Genomic DNA, 22,334 nt, shown 5'->3' with positions numbered 1-22,334 from the left:
AGATACCTTCTTGTCATGGGACTGCAGGAGACTCTCCTAAAGCTAGTGTGTCCATCTCATGGAGGGTAGGATGTGGGAAGACTTCCTTCTTTTCTTGGGAAATACATCTGGAAGACTGATTTTAGCAGTGCCACCCTTCACAAGCCAGGGAGAATATGGGCTCTCCTTCCTGTGCTGTATACCTGGCTGCCTTGGAGAACAGCACAAACCAAACCTGCTTAGAGGCAGCAAACAGACCTTCTGGCAGAGGCTTCTTGGAACACGGAGTGTCTTTCTTAGTTTCTCACTGTCCAATTAAGCACAGACAGGAGAAAATGCCCCCAAACACTATAAAGATTCTGAAAGCCTAGTTTTTTGCTTGTGTGTTTGTTTGTTTAATCTACTCATCCATTCATCCATGGGCCTAGAATATCTGCTCTGAACATGGTCTGGAGAACTCACCTGGGCAACACCCAGCCTCGCCTTGAGCAATCATGGTCAGTTAAGGAGAAGGATAAGAAGTCAAACACCTGTGGTGACTGCTTGAGAGTTGAAGTCCCAGAGCACAGTGGTCGCGTGCCTAGGTTTCAGGAAAAGAACTGGAATACACTGTGGATTCCACCACTGCCTACTGGGGAGTTCCCAGGCTCTGTGCCAGCAGCTCCCTGACCCCTCAAGGGGAGAGTTTCCCTGGCACATTTGTAGCCAGTGCAGCTGGAGCATAGTGAGGGGGAAGTGAGTGGTTGGAGGTGATAAAGCCAGAGAGTGGGGACCAGGTCACGCACAGCCTTTGCATTCCGGGAAAGACTTGGCTTTGACTCTGAGCACAGTGGCACCCCGGCGGGTTCTGAGCAGAGGATGACCTGGTCTGACCTCTCTTTAACCAGCTGCTGTGTTGAGACTATGCTAATGAGTGTAGGATGGGAACGGGGAGACTGGCCAGGAGTCTACCGCAGTGAGGTGGGCGAGAGGCCGCAGGGTTCCAGGCGAGAGCTGCAGCAGTGCAGGGGGAGAGAACTGGGCATCTTCCAGCTAGAGTGTGAAGGTAGAGCCAACAGAATCAGGTGGCAGATCGAATGTGGGTACTATAGAGGAGTAAGGGGAGCACACAAGGTTTTGGCTGGGGCACCTGGCAGTATGGAGCTGCCCTTAACTGAGAGGACAAGCCCATGGCCATAGCAGGCTTGGGTGTGGAGCACAGGAGCCCGATTTGGACTGCTAGGTGTGAGGTGCCGGCCAGGTGTCTGAAGAGCCTGCCCACAGGTGTGTCGGAGCATCCTAGCTTGCAGATGGCATTTAGAGCCATAAGGGGGGGGGGGGTGAGATGACCTCGAGGGAGTAGATATAGAAAAAAGAGAGATTCTGTACTCCCCAAGGCATTTGCTTGTGGCATTCAGAGTGCCCTTCACCCCCTTTTGCCCAAGTGTGATCTGGAAACAAATATGTCTGTTTTCCGGATATTACAGTAGTTGTAGTGTCAGTTCCTTCCAGAGATGTAGGAAGGGACAGGTTAGGCAGCAGAGAGCCAGGAACCAAGCACAGTACTGACCCAGGCAAAGGAGCCCCATCCCTGCCCTGAGGGGCCTCCCAGCTCCCCACTTATCTCCTGGAAGCAGGTGCCCAGCTCCGGGCAGGAGCTCAGCTCGTGTTGGCTGAGTGGAGGGATACAGGGTCTCAGGAGAGCTTATGGGTTCTACCTCGCGGTCCTGAGAGAAGCAAGAGAAGGGCTGTGTGGTGCGAGGACACCCCTCTGAGCATCAGAGAGGTAGTCTGTGTGTACGTGGGGGCTGGGGAGCTGGGTGCAGCACAGAGGCTTGCCTGCAGTGCAGGGACAGGGAGCTCATCGCTGCCTGGCGGGCACCTATAGCCTGGGGAACTATGGATTGAAAGATCCATAACGGACATGTTGGTGAATGATAACACTTGAAAGGAAGTATCTGCTTTCAAAGCAGCTTTCCCAGAATGCCAGCCTTCTCTCGTTCCTATCTCTGTGCCTTTGGAGATGGGTAGCGCTCAGTCAGCTCACTAGTGCTCACACCAGAGAACAATGAGTGAATCTGTGGCTTGGGCTTGGCATTAGGTTTCTTTCTAAAGGCTAGTGGTTGATTCACAGAAGTGAGATCTTGGTTGGGGGCACACTGCAGGGCAGGAAAGCAGTGGTTGGTCCTGGTTACCGAGAAATGCAGACAAGCTCAGGAGAGGCAACCACATTCCCTTTGTATCTGAATCCTGGCAGCTATAATGAAGGGAACTGTTGGGATTTGGACTATTTTACTGGCTTTGTTTACATGACTATGTGTTTTGAAGGAGAATTATTCATTCATTTGACAAATATTTATTGAGCACCTACTACTACGAGCCAGGTACTGTTTGAGATTCTGAGCTTAAAGTAGTGAACAAAACCAATAAAAATCCCTGCTGTTATTTGTACAGGAAGGGTCTGTTTTAACCCTCTCTGTCCTCCTGCCCTGTCCCCCGCCCCCGACTTCCCACAGAGCCCCTAACCCCTACCCTGGAGCTCAAGTGCTTGTGAAAATTTCCCACTTTCAGCCCCTTACCCTACTCATATATAAAAGACCCTCCCTGTTTCAGTCAGGGCTGATGCCACTTTGGTGTCAGCCCAGTTGCTTTACTTTAATAAACTCCTTTGCCTGAACATAGAGTGTGTGCTGCTTTTTGGCAAACCTTACATTATTGAGCTTACATTCTAGTTGATGGAGCAGATAATAGACAAACTAAATGTGTAAAACTCACAGTATACAGATGCTAATGAGTACAAAGCAAACTGAAAATCAGAGGAGAGTGGGGTGGGCCCGAGGTGGCGAGATGACACTCTTAGATGAGTAGTTGGGGAAGACGCCCCTGACAAGGTAGGTTTTGTGTCAAGACCTGAAAGAGGTAAAGGAGTGAAATCTGAGGGAAGAGGGTTTGTTTCAGGCAGTAAGAACAGCCAGTGCAAAGGCCCTGAGGCGGGCCTAGCATATTCGGGGAACAAAGGTGGCTGGAGGGGATGGTTGGGAGTGAGATGCCTAGTAGGTGGAATCAGAGAAGCCTCAGGGTCAGATGACACAGGCCTTGATATTATTTCACTTATTTTGTAAAATATATTTAGGGAGTGCGTGTGCAGATTTCTTACATGCATATGTTGCATCATGGTTAAAAGTCTGCTTTTAGTGTCCCTGTCACCTGAATAGTGGATATTGTACCCAGTAGGTAATTCCTCATCCCTTGCCCCCTCCCACTCTCCCCACTTTTGGAGTCTCCAGTGTCTGTTATTTTCCTCTGTATGTCCATGTGTACACACAGTTTAGCTTCCTTTTAAGAGTGAGAACATGTGGTATTGACTTTCTGTTTCTGAGTTATTTCATTTAGAGTAACGGCTTCCAGTTCCATATTGCAGCAGAAGACATGACCTAATTCTTTTTTATGACTGAATGGTATTCCATAGGGTGTGTGTGTGTGTGTGTGTGAGTGTTTATATGTGTATGTCACATTTTCTTCATCCAATCCTTTGTTGATGGACACTTAGGTTGATTCCATCTCTCTGCTATTGGAAATAGTGCTACAGTAAACATACGAGTGCAGGTCTCTTTTGGATTTCTTTTCCTTTGGGTAGATGCCCACTAGTGGAATATCTGGGACAAATGGTAGTTTTATTTTTAGTTCTTTGAGAAATCTCCATACTGTTTTCCTTGAAGGTTGTACTAATTTACATTCTCACCAACAGTGTATGTGTTTCCTTTTCTCCACATCCTCGCCAACATCTGTTATTTTTAGACCTTTTAATAACAGCCATTCTGACTGGTGTGAGATGGTATCTCACTGTGATTCTCATTTGCATTTCTCTGATGATTAGTGATATTGAGCATTTTTTCATGTTTGTTGGCCACTTGTATGTCTTCTTTTGGAAAATGGGCCCTGATGAATGGTTTTAAAAGTAGAAGAAAACTTTGACTTCTTTGGCCCAAATTTCCAATTTTTTCAGATGAAGAAACTGCCTTCAACTAGGCAAAGCATTTTGTCTGTAGTCTCACTGTCAGCGGCGGGCCTGGTTCTAATACTTGGGTCCCTGATGTCTAGATTATTCCTCTTCAATCAACTCATTTCTTCATTTGGAGCATGCTCACAGGCATTTCACTCACAAATGAAAATGAGATAAAAACAAGAACGAGGGTGGGCAGAGAATGGGCTCTTGTGAGCAAGTGTTCATAGACTCTCTGTTTCTGTTCCCCATCTTGGTGGAAGCACAGCGACACTTACCTCCCCCTACAGCAGGTGGGAGTGGGGACGCCTCTCACCCAGTTTACCAAGCTTATTTCTGGACTTTTGACAGTTTTGACATCAGTACACCACAACCTACCTTCACATCTAGAAGTTATTAGACAGACTTATTAGACTGGAGCTCGGCCTCCAGTGGGAAAAGAAGTGAAACATGTAGTAATTTGATCAGGAATTACTAGCACCGGACTGGGCAGTGAGGATTCATGCATGAGCAAAGGCAGCCTCTGTCTAAGACCTCATGGAGCTCCCAGACCAGCTTGGGACAGGCCAGCAGTTGCTGTACAGTGACCAGGGGTTGACAGGGCTGTGGGAGTAAAGTGGAGGGGTGGCCGAGCCAGACTTACGGTGGGTAGGTTAGTAATAGCCTCCTAGAGAAACAGAGAATTACAGGATGAAAAGGAGGTAGCCAGGCCTCCCTGAGGCAAAGAGAGGCTCAAAATCAAATCCCTGGGCATCAGCATGGCATGCCCCAGTGATTATCAACCTGGTTCAGACCCAGCTCCATCGGGTGTGCCCTCTGTGACCTTGGGCAAGCCATAGCGTATCTCTAAGCCTCAGTTTCCTTGTTCATAAACTGGGAACAAAAATAGAACTTACAGAGTTATCATGATGAGGATAAAATAGGAGAATGCAGGTAAGCTATTTAGTACATTATACATAGACTCTATAGATTATTTTTCTGATCCAATATGGGCGAGTGTTGTAGACCATAACTCCCAGCCTAGGCCCTGCTTCCTGGAGGTGGCACCACTGTGGCAGAGTGTTAAAGGGAGAGGGCCAGTGAACCGAAGGAAGGGAAAAGAATCTGAAAGGCAGGCATCCCTGGCAGGAGGAGCAGCCCAAGCAAAGACCGGAGGCTAAGGCCCACATGGAAAGGTGGAAAGCTACATGCAAAGCTCAGTATCCAGAAACAATCTTAGAAGGCAAGGAAGGCTCTGGAGCATACAGGCCTGTGATGCTAAGGATCTGACCATTGTCCTGCAAACAATGGAGAGCCACTGAAGGGCTCTTAGGAGTAAGGAAATGACACAGTCAGATATTTCAAAAGACCACTCTGGCTGCTGAGGGGAGGATAGATTGCAAGACAAGAGGCTGGAGGCAGACTGGGGAAAGCGCCACATTGGCCCAGGTGAGAGACGATGAGGCCTGAGCTAGGATAATGGCTGATGGGATGCAGAGGAGACACTGGGGTTGAGTCACGTAGGAGTGAAATCTACAGGACTTAATTTATTGAATATGGGGGATGGAGGGGGCAATGAAAGCAAAGGGGGAATGTCCAGAATGTCCCAGGAGGTCAGGGAGGGGAGTTGATTTAGGAGTTAAGCACTGCTGTGTGCTAGTTAACAATACACAAGGGTATGAGATCACCTAGGGAGAGGCAGGTACAATGATAGGGAGTGCAGTGGGTGGCGCATGCAGAAGAAGAGGCTTACACAGAGCGATCATAACTGAGGTCTCAGGAGAGTCAGGATCAGGTTTGCAGATACCAAGGGGTCAGCTCCTCCAGGAGGGGATGTCAGCAGTGTAAGCGCAGCTAAGAAAACCAGAAAGCTCAAGGCTGCTGGAATTGGCTCTCAGATACTGCCCCAGGATGGGGCAGAGTTAGCCATGAAGGTTTCTTCCTGGCACAGTGCAGGGAGCTGGGCATGAATTGGAGGTGAGTAAGTAGAGATGGGTATCTGGTCACTTCTTTGGAGACACTCAAATGATAAGGGGGCATGTGGGGCCAGGTGACGTTCTGGGTTTGTTTGGATTTGTTTTGACTGTGGGAGAGATAAAGGTGGGCTTTAAAACCCAGTGGAAGGACCGTTCCTGAAAGGAGAGAAAGGGAAAGATGGATGGACCCTGATAAAGAGGAAGAGCCCCTTATTCTCTGAAGTGACTCCAAGGTGTTAGGGATGGGGAAAGATGCCAGTAAGTTTGTGTTGTACCATGTGTGTGTTGTATGTGTGTCAGGGGGTATAGGTGGGGTTGGCAGAGAAAGCTGAGGGAGCTCACCCCCAAATATACTCAATTTCCTCACTAACAGGCTAAGATGAGAAGGGTAGTGAAGACTTCACATCACCATTCATTCATTAGTTATTCAAATAATTATTGGTCACCCACTGTATGCAAGGCACTTGAGAGGCACTGTGAATACAGTTGTGAACAACACAGACCCTGTCCTCATGAAACTTAAAGTCTAGTGGAGGAAGAGGTATTAAACAAAGATATGAATGAATAAACTAGCGTATTAATAAATGTGTATTTTAAGACTTCAGTTTCATTTCTACTACACTTTAACTTCATTAGTGCAGTTAGATGAGAAAGCTTTTGTGAATCTGAACCTGTTACTCAGTTTTGTAGAACAGGATAGGACAATGATAGAGCCCTGTGGCAGACCACTGGAGACTGCCTTGAGATGCCCAGAAGTCCACTGACCCAACCTATGTAATTTTCTTAGAACTCAGGCCTGGCAGTTCTCCACCTTCACTCACAGAAGCTTCTGCCCATCCACAGTGTTTTAGGTGACAAGAGGCAGCATGACAGCTAAGAGACTTGGGATTTAGAGTCAAGAAAACTGGATTAATGTCCCAGCCAGGCCTCTCACGAGGAGGACATGTTGTTTGAATGAGACATTTCACCTTTCAGGGCCCTCTCTTCTCCCTCTATAAAACTGGGGTTCATGCTGATACCTGCTGTGTGTGGGAGGAGATGGGGGCTCAAAGTAAAGTGCTGAGCACACCTGTGGTTTTCTTTTCTCACCTCTGCCCACTTGGATTTGGAGCCCCTGATAAATGAGTGCAGAGAAGTGGCAGCAAACTTCAGAATCCTGATTTGGTTTTACACACTTTATAAAGCATAATCATTTGTTGGTCTAAGTGAGATCTCCAGGCTTTTTCAGAGTCAATTTTTACTCACACAGCAACTTGACAGCCAGACTTGGATATGCTTGTCTTTTTTTTCTTTTTAAGACCTTAGGTCTTGTCCTTATAGATTATGTGTTACATGTTCATGGGAGAAAATGGGGAAAATTCAAAAAGGCACAAAGAAGAAATTTAAAATCAACTGTTATTCAGATGTTCTAGACATAACCACAATTAATGTTATGTATTCTTTCAAGCATATATGTGTGCATAAAATTAGAAATATACATAACATTTTAATATGTATATTTATACTGCTATAATTATTTAACCAGTCCCCTGTGTTTAAAATTTAGATTGTTTCTGCTTTTCCCCTATGATAGATAATGCTGCCTTGAAAAATTCCTATACATAAATCACTGGGTTGCATCTGATTATTGCCTTAGAATAAATCTATAAGGGCATGGCCATTTCAAAGAGTTTTGGTATGTGGTTTCAAATTGCTTTCCAGAAAGATTTATGTTCTTACCAACAATGTATACACATTTCCCCACTCCCTCCCCTTCACTGACTATTAGCATTTTTAAACCAATCACTTTAAAATTGGACGGGTAAAAGATGGTTCGCCGAGAGAGGTCAGAGGAGGCCAGTCTGGAGGGGTTGCTGTGTCCCAGCAGCTGCAGGAATCTTAGGAGCACTCTTATTTCTTGGAAGTCTGTTGTTCCGTGGTCAGGCTTGGACATGATTCTCAACTTAGATTCGAGGTACTCTTTTAGGCTCTATCAGCATCTGGTTCCAGAATGCTCTGATCATTCACAGGGCTTGCCTCTCTCCAGACTGGAAGCAGAACCTCTGGAGAGGACATTTTCATGCCTAGATGGTAGTGCTGGAGCTTCCATGCCTGAGAGGGTCTGTCAGTGGACTCCCTGGAGGACACCCACCTTCCCCACCAGCACTTGCCTGCTCCTCGTGGGCTTTCATGCTCCTGGACCCAGATCACCTTGAGATGGCAATGACTCCACCAACCTGGACACGGCTGGAGGCTCATAGGAGAAGAGAAGGTGAAGGGCATAAACTTCCTGAGCTAGTGCCCAAGAATGAACTGTGGCTTATCCATGTATTCATCCCATCTTGCAGCATGCTTATTATTGGGGTAAAAATGAAGATAAACAGAAGTAGGCCCGTTGGTGCCTTCCAGGAGCTCGTCAAGTAAGACAGACAAGCCCATAAACCAGCAATTGAGAAACAAGGGGTGAGTGATGAGCCCCAGGACAGTTTCTTTCTGAGACTCCAGCAGCCCAGGCTGCTCACCCACCTTCATCTGTTATTTACATTTGAGAAAAAGTTCCTCTGGAAGCTGCCAGGGTTGGTGAACTGGAGGTGAGGGGCTTAGGTTGTCTACTGGCTGCCCTTGGCTGAAGCTCCCGGAATAATAAAAGTGGTGTTGGTAGGGTCCAGAGGCCACAACATTCTCCAGGTACAATATGCAGCCTCCCCTCCCAGAAGACAGGATATTGACCTCTAAGTTAAGGACCAAGGAACTCTGGGGAGGCCTGGGAGGATTGCCTCTAAGGTGTCTCTAGCTTGAAGCATCTTGCATTCTGATTTGGCTGAGAATCGGGGTGGGGTTAACGATGAACCAAGATGGGTTGGAGTTCCAAAGGGCAGGGGCCACGTATGTACTGAAAGAAGGATCTGGCAAAGGGCAGATGGATTCCATCTTGTATTGCCAATACCAGTCAATGGGTTGTGACTGATGAGAGCCATGTGTCATGGCCACATCTGGAATCACTGAGAAGAGTGCAGAGATCAGTCAGTGATGTCTGCATGGGAGTGGATGAGAGAAATGGTGGCATGTGTGCTGGTTTTATCATCCCTAATCTCAGGCATCACGGGACATATTGCTGGATGGCAGAGAGTACAGCATCATGTGGTGTGCATGGCTTACACTTGTCCCTGGGAAGAGGCTGCATAGGCCCCACTGGGACAAAAATCTGCAGTGCCAGAGGAGTAGGAGCTATTTATGAAAGAAGGACTCCTGAGCTCAGCAGGGTCCCTACCTCAGTGACCAGATTCTAGGGGAGCTGTAGCATCAGTCAAGGAAACTGAGACAGGAACCCAGTCGTGTACACTAAGCCAACCTGATGAGGAAAAGGGAGTCTCCAGCTCAGTGGGCTCCTCTTGGCTCACAATATTGGATCTGTGGCCACACTGCTAATTTGGACTCCACCTTCTAATGATGTTTTTGCCCTATTCAGGACCAAATCAGGCTGTGGGCATGACAGAGCCTACAGTGGCTACATGGATTATACCTAATTATAAACTTATAGAGGAAATAAGAGGATTCCTGGCAAGTGAGATATTAAAACATTTAAAAGTCCTCTTTTCTCTTTGTACCAAATCCTCTTTGGTAGCTGAAGCATTGTCTCTATTTTCATGATCAGAAGTGGTCAGAGATGGTCCCATAAAATGCCTAAGCCAGAAATGAGCATGTGACCTCTCGCTGTTCAGGAAGTGGGTCTCCCATCCCCCCTCTGCCTCTTGGGCAAGGCAGAAAGGATCTTCCTAGATGAATGTGCTTTGGTCTGGGCACGTTCTAATTCTCTGGGAAGATTTCTTTCTCAGATCTAATTAGCTTCCCTATTGAGAGATCATTTTCACTAAACAGGGACTCAGTTCATGGGCTTCTCATGTAAGTATGAATAGCCATTGACGGAAAGTGGTGGGAGATTGGGCCCCTACTGAGACTTTCCATGTCCTTTGTCTTCAGGGGTCATGGGCAAATGACCAATAGCAGCAGGGCCCAGGTTTCCCAGCCCAGCCCAACCAAGAAAGGCTTGAAGGGAGGTAATTGCTGAGGAGAGGGAGAGAGAGTGAGGACTGGCAAGTCCAGAGCCAGATAAGGAACTCTCTCTCAGAGCACCATCAAGCTCCTAGTTGTTGAAGAGACTTGAAATAGCAGGTTACATGGAATTATTATGGAATTTGGCCAGGCTGCAGGAATATCTGGACCCTACCTTGAACCATCTTTTCCTAGAATGCCCCCTAGGGAGGCTACCATCTCCCCATTCTAAGATGTGCTTCCTGCCCTCCTGTACTCCACCAATAGTTTAACCCTTCTGAAATAAAAACAAATCTTACCATCAACAAATGCAGTTTGTGTAGTGTTTTTCTTTTCTCCAAAAAGCTCTAATTAAATTGACAGCTCATGTCATTATTGATGGCATGCTTGAATCAAGGAAATATCATATATATACAAAGAATGAAGCTGGCAAATAAACTCTTGATTACTAGATAAAGCTGTGGCTCCAAATGCTCTAGTGAGCTGGCTGGATTCCAGTGGAATGTCTTTAGCCTACTTACATGATTTTTTGGTGGTATATGAGAGGAAGCCAACTCAAAGCGAATTTGAACTCGGAATCTGTGGGCTTAAGGTCCAGGGAAGTTCAAAGGATAGGTGACCTCAGGAACAGCTGGATTCAGTGTTACTGGGACCTTGTCATCTCTCAGCTCTGTCTTATCTCTTTTTGACAACAAGATGGCTTCTGGGAGATTTGGACCTACATGATCCCAAAGAGAGAGACCATATTTCTCCCAGCATCCATGTATCAGAAGTCATGGAAAAATTGTTACTGGCTATGCTCAGGTTGTGTGCCACACCCCAAGAGAAGCCACAGTGGTCTGTGGGATGGGATGCCATGTTGGCTGGTCACATGTGGCTAGAAAGCTGGCAAGACATTGTGTTTTAGCCGGGATCGGTGGCTCAGTCTGTAATCCCAGCACTTTGGGAGGCCGAGGCAAGTGGATTGCCTGAGCCCACGGGTTCAAGACCCATCCGGGCAACTTGGTGAGACCTCGTCTCTACACTACATAAAAAAATTAGCCAGGTGTGGTAGCCATGCCTGTAGTTCTGGCTACTTGGAAGGCTGAGGTGGAAGGATCACCGGAGCCCAGCAGGTCAAGGCTGCGGTGGCCGGGAGCGTGCCACTGCACTCCAGTCTGGGCAACAGAGTAAGACTCCAACTCAAAAAAAAAAAAAGACATTGTGTTTTGATTGACGGTTGGCAGAGAACTACAAAGAATTGAGGGACAGGGCAGTTTTCCAATGGGAAGAGAAGTAAAAACAATAGCTGCCCACTCTTGGATCAGCCTGAAGGGCCTAGAACCAGAGTTCTGCCATCCAAAGCTTCATCTGAGACAACTCTTACTGCCTCTGTTCAGGGAAAGGCCAGTCTGGAATAGACCATTGCAGTGACAGAGGACCAAAAAAAAAAAAAAAGGAAGAGGCAGAGTGTAGTGCCCGTATGGCAAAGGAGAGTCCCTCCCAGGTGACAACTGCCTCTGGACACATCCTCACAGAGGGGACGCAAGTGTCTACAGAGAAGGGGCAAAATAACCATGGAGGCTTAGAGCAGCCTAAGCCACACTGGTAAGAAAGGAAGAGGCAGAAGAGAGACCGCATCTTCCTGTGAAGATAATGCATGGGATGCTTAGCCTAGTGCCTGGCACCGGGTGCCCAATCAATAAATGGTAGCTATTATTATTACCCATTAGGGATCATCCCTCAGCGCCTGTAGTCTGGGCATGATGAATGCAGGCTATGTTTGTGTAATGGGGATTATTTATTAGTCACCTTGTAAAAAGCAATGACAGAAAGGCACAAAACTATGTTACCACAGAGGGATCTTATCTCTTGGAAATCAAAAGCTTCTGTTTTTCCACTGAGAAACAAGAGCACTTGTTCTCAGAGATTAATCCAATTCCACTGTTAAGACTGCAAGGGGAAGGAGGAGATGTAATTCCCACAGATCTCAGCACTGCTTTGGGGATAAATTCTCCTCCAGCTCCTGAGTACTAGGGTCTTAGGCACATGGTGGTGGAGGAAGGGAAGGAATTTGGAGCTGGAGAAGGAAGGGGGAGTTGGTGTGAAGAGGCAGGAGAGTCCCCTTGGAGCTCACTCAGACCTTGGTCTCATCTTTTCCACCTTTACTGGCTCAGGGAAAAACCTCAGAGGTGATGTTTATGCACATCGATTGCTATTTGTTGGGGGATACTGAACCACCCTGACCTCCCCACCACCTACCACCTCGCCCACTGCAGACCTGGATCCATTTTACAAAAATGTGACCCATTATCCATTGCCATCTAATTACATATACTGTTTTTGAAGCACTTAAACAGTAAACAGATGTAGCAAGCATATATCTACGTGGGGCAACCCTCACCTAATAATTCAGAGTGGCCACAGAGTCCCCATGCAAGAGCTTAGGTCTTTTGTTAATTATTTGTTTAATAACAGCTCTGCCTAACACCAGTTGAAGACCTAAAGACAACAATCAGCAACTGTTCCCCAAAGAACATGGGGAAATTTAAAATTTATGTGGTGAATAGAAGGCAGCATGCAAATCACTTCTAATTAGCATGCAGTGAGACTTTGTGGCCACTCTGCATATTAACATTTATTAAGCACTTACATTGCCCTGGCACTTTATGATCATTATTTGACTTATCTCTCACACTCACATCTATTCTTGGAGGCAAGTGTTATTAACCATTATTGTACCAGTTTTGCAGGTGAGGAAAGTGAGCCACCAAGAGGTTACTAGCCTGGGAAAGTGTTGAACCCAACACTTCAGAGCTGGGACCTGCTACTTCCACAGGATGAGGCCTTCTAGTACCTAGCCACCTCATCAGCTGCCAACAGGAATAAGGAGTTAGTCTCATTACACGATTCATGCCCATTATAAACATTCACACAATACAGTAAAAACACACATACAAGACATTTTAAACTCACACAGAATTCCAGCAATCCACAAGTAAGGCATTGTTAATGTTGTGAGAGCATCACCCTTAACATCTAGCTACCTAGAGCGATGATAAGCTAATGAGAGAGCTGGAAGGAAAGAAATTTAGAAAAAATGGGATTGCTACATACTCTATTCTATTCTCTCTCTCTCTCTCTCTCTCTCTCTCTCTCTCTCTCTCTCTCTCTCTCTCTTTCTATATATTTATCTTTAATGTTTTTAAGTTAGGGTCTCACTCTGTAGCCCAGGCTGAAATGCAGTGGTGTGATCAAGCTCACTGCATCCGCGAACTCCTGGGCTCAAGTGATCCTCCTGCCTCAGTCTCCAAAGTCGCTGAGACTACAGGCACATACCACCACACCTGGCTAATTTTTAAACTTTTTTTGTAGAGATGGAGTCTTGCTATGCTGTCCAGGCTGGTCTTGAATTCCTGGGCTCAAGTGATTTTTCTGCCTCAGCTTTCCAAGTGCTGGGATTGCAGGTGGGAGCCACCACACCCAGTCTTCATTTAATTTTTACTTTTGAAAATTTTGCTTGAATTCAGCAGATGGACAAAAATTCAAGAAAGATTGAAGGATTCATTAAACTCTAGGTAATTAGACATTCATTCCTAAAATATACCTCTGAAGCTAAGAACAAAGTTTAAAGAACACATTAAGCAGTTGTAGTCATTATTTTAATTTTATTTTTCCAACATTTAGTAACCTGCAGGTTGAAAAATGAGGAGGTTAGTGCATTTATACTTGTTCTTATTTCCTTAACCTCTCTTTCTTGGTTTAGAATTTAAATTTGTTAAAATTTGGCAAGATGTCTAACACTGATATTCTGTTCTGTACAGTCATTCTCGCAGCTGTGTAATCTCAGCTCCATATTTAACCAAATTTAACACTCACCACCAGTTTTCTCACCATTTATTATACATTCCAAAGTTCTGTATTTTGATTGATCTCTTCACTTGCTGAAGTCCACTGTCAAATACTTTTTACAAGAAGGGATTATGAGTGTTGTATTCCCCGAATATGTGCTCAAGAATGTCTGCCTGTTGTCTCAATACTTAAATCATAACTTCACTGGGTATACAACTCAAGCTGTAATTCTCCTCAGAACTCTAGTGGATTGATTGGAGGCCAACCAGACTTATTTCTCTCTTGTTTACCTTGGTGTTTCTACCTAGATGTTCATGAGTTATTCTTTTCCCTTGAAATTTAGTAACTCCACCAGATTATGTCTTGAAGGTGACTGCTATATATTAAATTTTTGGAGACCTCATGTGTTCTTTTGATCTTGAAATTCAACTTTTGCTATTTCAGGGATATTTTCATCAATTATGTCTTTGTATGGTTTTCTCTATGGATATGTTGAATTTCTTTTATCAATAGTTCATGTCCCTGGTCTGCTCTATAATCATGTTTATATATTTTATCTTTTCCATTTATTTATTTAATTCTCTTAAGCTTGCCTGCCAAGTTCCTGATTTGGGTTTGCAGATGGTTTAATTCATCTTTCTTCCCTACTCCTCCCTCCTCTTTCTCCTCCCCCCACTCTACCTTCTCTCCCCTTCTCCTGCTCCTGTCTTTCCACTCCTCTTTCCCCTCTGTCTCCTCCTCTTCCTCCTTCCTCCTTCCTCTTCTCCTCCCTGTCCCGTCCTTCTCTTTCTCCTGCTCCGCCTCCTTCTCCTCCTACCCCTGTTTCAGCTGCCTTCAATGTGATCTTTCTTTTTCTCTCCCTATTTTACCAGCTCCCCTTTTATATCTTTGCTTATCTCATAATTTCTCTTTTAGATTCTTGAAACTTTTCTTTGAATTCTTTTTTAAAAAAATCTGTAATTTCCTTGAGACTAGAGAACCCTGTTTTTCTGAATTCATCTCCCCTTCTTTGATAATTCCTTCTGAGGTCTATGTTTTCCACAGCCTTTTGCTTTATTCATTTCTTTATTTCGTAATTTCTACTGGTACTTCTCAGGCTAGTTCCCTACTAATTATCTCTCTCTCTCTTTTTTTAAATTGGCTCACGTATTTCCTGAAGAATAGTGTGCAGAATCCTGAGGCCTGGGAAACAGGGGCTTATGAACTGGGCAGTTCTGCATTGCAGGTCAAGTTTTGTGGTCCACATGTATTCTCACCAGATCTGGTATCTCTGTTAGTTCTGCGCCAAAGCTGAGTGTATAGGTTTTGGGGTGGACGCCTCCCTTGTCCACAGCCTGCAGCCTCTCTAGAATAGAGCCAGGCCTTTGATCATTCTGGTAGAAAGGTACATGATCGCTCTTTCAGCCTCCTCACCTCTTTTCCTGCCTGTAGTGCTAACAAGGTCTCTACAAGACACTCCAAATTCCCTATGGCTGATCCACATTCCCATATCTTGTTACTTTCATAAAAAATTCACTGAAGGCCTTTCGAGGGCTGAGATGCTTTATTTTAGGGAAATTTTGCTAAAGATCTGAGGATCCATGTGTAGACTGTCAACATTTCTCCTTGTTTAAGTCCACATCTTGCAGTGTTTGGCAAAAATGTCTCATGGTTTGTGGTTGAGACCATTTCCTTGTTTCACTGAAGTACAGCTTTTACTCCCCTTTATTTTTGTTCTTCTTGTTGTCAGTGGATTTAAAGAGAAAAAAAAGTGTAAATGTCTCTAATTGACCACAAAGAAATCTCTCATATTAATATTGCTTTATAGTACATAGGATTCCACTGTGTAAATGTAGTGACATTTAATTTATTAAAATTTTATCTTGAAGGACATTTATGTTGTCTCCTTTTATTCTTCTTTTGCAAATGTAAACAATATTGTGATGAATATCCTTGCATATATGTTCAGTTGCCCTCACCATATTTTAAAGAACTTGGGGAAAACCTCAAAGAGGTTAAAGGATTTGCCCAAGGTCAAGAATCTGGTTACTGTAGACCTGGGATACAAGCTCAGACTTGAGATGCCAGCTCAGAGCTGTCTAGCTGGCCACAGGCCTGCCTCTCTGTTCAGCTCAGGGAAGACCCTTCCCTTGGCCCATCCTCTCTAATTTTACTGCCTCTTCCTCTGGCTCTGCATCCTTGTAGATTTAGCCCCTGTTCTCAGAGGGATTAGCTGTAAGAGGATTTCTGTTCAGCTTTTCTCCTGGATTCACACAAAAGGACTTAGATAAGTCTTGGCTTATGGGGCCTTAATGGGCTATTAGGAGAAAGTGGAACATCTGGGGCCAGCTGTCACCAGAGGGAGGCATCAGGGAAGCTGGACATGCCTGGAAAGGGTCTTCTAAAGCCTCTTCTTCACTGTTCTCATTAGAGGCAGACTCCGGGAATCTGGGCTGTTTATACAACCCAGATATTTAGACTTTCTTAAATTAAGGATCAACTCTTAGGGGGTATTCACACATCAACAAGAAATAATTGAGTACCTAATGTGTAGCTGGGGACAGCTTCATAGGCGTGTGACTGGTGCTGTCGTATAGAGCCCCACTCACGGAAGGACCTTGAGCTTGACTTAATGCTCTCCTGTTGCTCTCTTGAAATCTTTAATGATATTTGAACAAGGGCCCTGCTTTTTTGTTGTGCACTGGATGCTGACTGTATAGTTGGTCTTCCATGTGCCAGACACAACCCTGAGTTCTCTCGCCTGTGCCAGCTGAGACTGTGGTAGGGAGAAGCAGAGAACTGGATCCAAGGGCTGCTAGGCTGAGAGTCTGCAGGCTGCAGCCCAGGCAGCCTTGCATGAGAACAGCAGCAAGGCTAATGTAGCCATGCAGATGGGAGGACACCTGGACAAGGTGACTATCCTCTGGGCCCATAGCCACAGCAAGTCATCCTGCAAACTGATAGTTCTGCATGCAAATGAGCTAGGGGGTCTGTCTGAGTTCATCTTCTGTTGCTTAAAACAGAATGACTGGAACTGGGTAATTTATTTTAAAAGGAATTTATTTCTTACAGTTATGGAGGCTAAGAAGTCCAAGGTCGAGAGGCTACATCTGGCAAGTGCCTTCTCCCTGGTGGAGACTCTCTGTAGGGTCCTGAGGTGACGCAGGCATCACATGGCGAGGGGACTGAGCATTTGAACATGCTAGCTCAGGTCTGTTTTGCTCTTCTTATAAAGTCACCAATCCCCCTGCCATGATAGCCCATTGATCCATTAACACATTGATCCATGAATGGATTAACCCATTCATGAGGGCAGAGCCCTTGTGACCCAATTATCTCTTAAAGGCCCCACCTCTCTGCCAATATTGCCACACTGGGGATTCACCTTCCATGTGAATTTTGGAGGGGACAGATATACAAAACCATAGTGGGGCCCCTGGGTTATATCTCAGGGCCAGAGGAGATACCCATCCTACCTTCCTGGCCTGCAGCCGGATGACAGAGGCTACCAGAAAAGAAGGGATTCCTTCCCCATTTTTCTCCCAGCACTGGTCACATCACCAAAGCAAAGAAGCCCAGTCTCGATTATTGTGCAGACAGTCCCCAACTTTCTGTCCAAACTGTGGCTGGAAGACTGCCTCCTTCTTTCCCCCTCCAAGTCTCTTTCTTTCTTTTTTTCTGTTTTATTAACTGCACACAAAAAAAGATTTTTATTACTCAAATGAGCTCTCAGCACGTCTGCTAATACACTCCTAATGGGTTTTAAGACTTAAAAGCAACGGCATGGATCACATTTGCCTGCTCAGCAAGAATTTGCCTGGTGGGAGGGCGGGTTGGAGGGAGGGGAGAAAGACAGGGAACAGGAGCCACCTCTGTTGGCCAGACCCACCATGCAAATGAACTGGGCTGCGGTCCCAACATATTAAATGGATCAGTGCAGCTTCTCGTTCACATGTGCAAATTAGATTAATCAGACCAGACGCAGAAAGAGGAGAATAATAATGCCATTACTAAGGACATGCAGGCACCCGTAGAGACATGCAGGAACTGTACCTGGACTAAGAATCATCTTTGGGTGCCGAGCCATGACCTGGCTTCTCTCACCCAGGCATTACACCAGGTCCAAATCTGCCACATGATCCCTGCCTCTACAGTCCTCCAAGTCCTTCCTGTTGGACCCAGCCTACTAGGAGCTTCCAAAGCACCAATGAGCAGGAAAACCAATTCTAGTTTCTTCACAGCCCCCTTGGTGCCTAGGGCTGAGCTCTGCACACAGGCCAGGAGTCAGAGAGATTCAGTGTTGACTGGTCCAGAATATAGATCCCAGCGTCTGATGGTCACTTACCCACTGCATGACCTTGGGAAAGTGACTTGAACTTCAGTTTCTGCAGGTACTAATTCTTTCAAAGGGTTGTTCTATGGATTAAATGAGGTAACACATACAAAGCACAGCACCAGGTGCAATAAATATCATCTATTCTTCCTTTATTGCTCTCTCCTTCTTCCCCGGCTTCTGGCCTTCTCTACTTTTCTCTCTTCCTCCCTCCTCTTCCTTCCATTCTTTTTTTCCTTTCCTTCTTTTTTCATTCCTGATTCATAGAATTAGCTCTAGTTTTCTGTAACTCGATTTATAGCATTGATTCCATCATTTATCTAATTTGATCCTCTAGAAGAGGCACACAAACCCAGCCCATCCCATCCCAGAGATGATGATGTCCTTAGGAAATTCCAGCTGCCTGCCTGGAGGGATGGCCTCTGGCGTGGGCCACCCTTTCCTTCCAGTCCATGCATGTTCCTCAGTCTCCCTCCTGGAGGCTTGGCTCAGCCCTCTTGTCTGCCCAGCTCTCAGTAGCTCCAGGATGAGTGGGACTCGCTGCCAAGACATTCTGTTTGTTCCCTGCATGTTGTGCCCTGACAGCTGATAGATACAGAAACCACACACCTGTGCCAGGACCCGAAGGCCAAAAGGTTTTCGTGGAAAAGCCAGGGTGGAGGGATTTGAAGCTTGACAGAGTTTGGTTTCTCATCATCCTGTGACACTTTTTTATCCCTTTGTGAGTTTTATTTTGGCAGGGGATGTGTGTCCAGGATTGGGGCAGGAGGAACAGTGGCAGATCAGCCAGAGAGCATGATAATTGCATATTTCTCTGATGACTACTGAGCTCAAGCATCTTTCCATGTTTATCTGCCATTTGCATTTCCTTTCCTATGAATTTTCTGTCCATATCCTTTGCCTGTTTTCTTGGGTCATTTGAATATCTTTTCCTTTTGCAGTAAATTGCAGGAGCTCTGGATAATACTAAGGCATTCATTTTTTGTTTGTTTATGTCTATTGTGCATATCTTCTTCCAGTTGGCTGCTTGTTCCTACTTGGTCGTTGTTTTTTTCATCAGATTACTCCAGCTGACCTCAGTGAGGCAGGCATCAGCCCCAGGATGTGCACATTTGTAAAAGTGGTTGGGGTTGCACCTGGGAATAATATCTGTCAGGTGTGCATCAACAGAGAAACCTAGATGAACTGCAGGTTACTGAAGATGAACACAACTGGACCTTGGCATTTTTAAAGCATTGCTTTCCTACTTGCAATAAGTCTATTTCTTTCCTGGGTGAGAAGAAGGCAAAGATATGATAAACTTTTACAGCTCTGCTGTAACTGGGAACTGAATATGAACAAAATTGTTAAAGAATTGTCCAGGCAAGGGGGCTGGTGAGAAAGCCATCAGGTGTTCCTGTCTCTTTGAGAACTGGGCTGGACCTCAGGGTTCTGGGAGATGCTAAGTTTCTGCATAGTTCCTAGGTCTAGACCTGGAGGCCAGTTGCTGAGATAATATCCCACAGGCAGGAGGCTGGACAGTGGCTTTTGGTCTTAGATTCCTAGACTGGTACAAAGTGATGTCCAAAGAGACTAGATCTGATGTCCAGAGCATAGCCCTGAAGCTACCAGGCCCTGCCTGAATCAGCTACAGATGTAGAAGCAACCTCAGACAAGTGGTTCCAGGGCAAAGGGTGTTTTAACTAATAATTAACTAAATTATTTTTTGGATGATTATTTATGGAATATCTACCATGTGTTGGGTACTGAGTTGGATTCTGGAAATATAATGAAATGCAAAAATAGATGCAGTTTTTTCTTTTATGAATCTTAAGGGGGATAGCAGGAGACAGATGTCAACCAAGGAACCCCAAAACACATGTAAAAGACAACTGTGTAAAGGGTCAGCAAGGAGCAACCGTAGTGCTGTGAGTACAGGATCGGGAGAAATGGCCTTGTGGGAGGGAGGCAGTGGTCACTGAGCTGGGTTTGGAGGAAGAGATCCCCGCTAGAGGAGCAAGGTGGGGCTCTGGCTCAGTGAAGTTCACCCACCTGTCACTCATCTTCCATCCTTCCTCTTGCTTTCCTACCCCACTCCCTTAATCTAAAGCATCCCCCCTGCGGGGGTTGGGGGCAGTTCACCTCTATGTTCTGTTTATTCTGCCTTCGCAAAGTCCCTCAAGTCTAATCCCCCTTTTCAGATTTCTCCCACTGTCTCTGCCTCAGCTGTCTTTTTATCTCTCCCCTAGATTTCTCTAAGTGTCTACTCACTGATATATTGCCCTCCAATGTCTCCCTTCACCAATTCACACATTCCGGAGTCAAAGAATTGCCTCCACCCATGGGCAAAAGCCTTCTTAACAGAGCATAATCCTACTCATTTAACCAACCCACATTGAAAGGTGATTATGATCTAGATGCTAAGGAGGACATTGGACTTACTAGGGAGGAGGTGGGTTTCTTGGAAGGGGTAGTCTTTGAGTTGTACATGGAAGAATGGATAAAATATAATAAGGGGTGGGTGGAGGAGGCCATTGCAGATGGGCAAAAGAGCAGTGTTAAACACCACCAAGGGAGTTTAGGAGTATGATGTTTGAGAGAAAGCAACTGGATGGGAAAGCCAAGAGAGGGACTTCTAGAGAAATGTTTCTTGAATGTAGTTGGAATAAATAGAAACTAGATAGCATGGAATTACGAGTCATAAAAGCCAAAGACAAAGGTTTCTGTTTCAATATTATTGATCTTAAGAAAAATGAAGCAAGATGACAGCTGGGGGAAGTAGAAGTAGCAAAGGAAAGAAGAAATGATGAGAAAGTAGGAGGGAAAGGCTGGCTGAGGACGCAAGAAGGGTGGGCTTTCTGATAGAGAAGGACTGGGAGACGCAGAGTGGGTAGAGGCAGTTGAAATGGGGTGGAGGGCTCAAGCCCAGAGATTCACCTTGGACGGGAGGAGGGAAGCTCTTCCTGAGAAGACAAGAGGATGTCAGCGACATCAGGGGAAACTGAGATAGAGAAAAACAAAGAGAGAAGGGAGCCAGCGTGACCCATCATGATTCTGTAAACCAAGCTCTTAAATGATAAAAGTAAATATGTTAATAATATATTTTACTGTAAAATTTTCAAACAATACAGACATCTCCACAGTGCAAATGGAGAGTCACTGTTCACTAGCCTTCTCTTGCCTTCGCCTCCCAGATGTTTTCAGGGTTCGTGGATTGATATGTAACCTTCCATATTTTTTTCTATATATTTATACCATTGTAAATCTACCTTGATAGGGATATATACATAAACATAGACATAGACATATGTATGCACACACATATGCATATGCATATATACTTGTACTTTTTTGCATAAGTGGGATAATACAAAATGTACTATTCTGAAACTTGCTTTTTTCACATCATATGTCTTTAGGGCTGTTTCTGTATTCATATTCCTTCTTCTTGATGGCTCTATAGATTTCTGTGCCATAAGTTTCCTTGCCATTCAATGGATATTGAAGTTGGTTTTGGTGACCTGTTAAAAGCCATGGTGTCATGAGTTCCATTGTCCATGTATGTTGTGATCTTAGGTGAGAATGTTAGATGGAAAATGAGGAGTAGAATTGTTGGGTCAGAGACTGTGCAGTCTATAATTTTGATATTGTCAAATTGTCCTACTCCAAAGTCATACTAATCTACATTCCCACCAGCCACCTGGGTTGATTCCCCTATCCTCTCCCAATACTAGATATTATCAGTCTTTTTCATTTCTGCCAGTCTGATTGTCAAATAATGCTATCTCATTGTTTTGATTTGCATTTTCCTGATTATTAATGAGGTACTTCTTTTCATATGCTTATCCTTCCTTTGTTTTTATTTTTGCTTTCAAGTAAGTTACCTGTTCATATCTCCTGCCCATTTGGGGGGGGAGGTTATTTGCCTTTTTCTTATTAACTTATAGCTCCATATTCTGAGTATGTCACTGTTTTGTCATTATATGTCTGTGACTTTCTTTTCCTACTCTGTAACTTGTATTTGAACTTTACTTTGAGGCACATTTTAGAAATGAAGAAACTGAGTCAGAGAGATATTTTCAATGAGTTGCCCAGAGTCCCTCTGGCAAGAGCTGTTTTCTGACTCCCAGTGTCTTTTCCACCAGACCCAGCATTCTTCTGTAGAACAGCAAGGATGTGTCCTCCTCTGGCTCCTATCCAGGGGTCTTTGTAAAACTGCACACTCCTAGGAGTGAGCTGAGTTTGATCAGGTTGCAAAACTGAC

The sequence above is a fragment of the Carlito syrichta genome, unplaced genomic scaffold, assembly GCF_000164805.1.
Source record: "Carlito syrichta isolate Samal-C Ts95f unplaced genomic scaffold, Tarsius_syrichta-2.0.1 Scaffold87996, whole genome shotgun sequence".
Classification (NCBI taxonomy): Eukaryota; Metazoa; Chordata; class Mammalia; order Primates; family Tarsiidae; genus Carlito; species Carlito syrichta.
The sequence above is the reverse complement of the archived record's forward strand: the minus strand, read 5'-3'. Positions refer to the sequence as shown.